Genomic DNA, 1003 nt, shown 5'->3' on the forward strand with positions numbered 1-1003 from the left:
ACTGGGTTAGGTCTGGGTTAGGTCTGGGTTAGGACTGGGTTAGGTCTGGGTTAGGACTGGGTTAGGTCTGGGTTAGTACTGGATTTGGTTAGGTCTGGGTTAGGTCTGGGTTAGGTCTGGGTTAGGACTGGGTTAGGACTGGGTTAGGTCTGGGTTAGGACTGGGTTAGGACTGGGTTAGGTCTGGGTTAGGACTGGGTTAGGACTGGGTTAGGACTGGGTTAGGTCTGGGTTAGGTCTGGGTTATTTCTGGGTTAGGTCTGGGTTAGGTCTGGGTTAGGTCTGGGTTAGGTCTGGGTTAGGTCTGGGTTAGGACTGGGTTAGGACTGGGTTAGGTCTGGGTTAGGTCTGGGTTAGGACTGGGTTAGGTCTGGGTTAGGACTGGGTTAGGTCTGGGTTAGGTCTGGGTTCGGTCTGGGTTAGGACTGGGTTAGGTCTGGGTTAGGTCTGGGTTAGGTCTGGGTTAGGTCTGGGTTAGGTCTGGGTTAGGTCTGGGTTAGGACTGGGTTAGGACTGGGTTAGGTCTGGGTTAGGTCTGGGTTAGGACTGGGTTAGGTCTGGGTTAGTACTGGATTTGGTTAGGTCTGGGTTAGGTCTGGGTTAGGTCTGGGTTAGGACTGGGTTAGGACTGGGTTAGGTCTGGGTTAGGACTGGGTTAGGACTGGGTTAGGACTGGGTTAGGTCTGGGTTAGGTCTGGGTTATTTCTGGGTTAGGTCTGGGTTAGGTCTGGGTTAGGTCTGGGTTAGGTCTGGGTTAGGTCTGGGTTAGGACTGGGTTAGGTCTGGGTTAGGTCTGGGTTCGGTCTGGGTTAGGTCTGGGTTAGGTCTGGGTTAGGTCTGAGTTAGGTCTGGGTTAGGACTGGGTTAGGACTGGGTTAGGACTGGGTTAGGACTGGGTTAGGTCTGGGTTGGTACTGGATTTGGTTTGGTCGGGCTTCGGTTGAGACTAGATTCGAGTAGAACTAAGTTTGCGACTGATCGGTCCGGCACTCGTGGCTAGGTTT

The sequence above is a fragment of the Colletes latitarsis genome, unplaced genomic scaffold, assembly GCF_051014445.1.
Source record: "Colletes latitarsis isolate SP2378_abdomen unplaced genomic scaffold, iyColLati1 scaffold0039, whole genome shotgun sequence".
In the NCBI taxonomy this organism is placed as follows: Eukaryota; Metazoa; Arthropoda; class Insecta; order Hymenoptera; family Colletidae; genus Colletes; species Colletes latitarsis.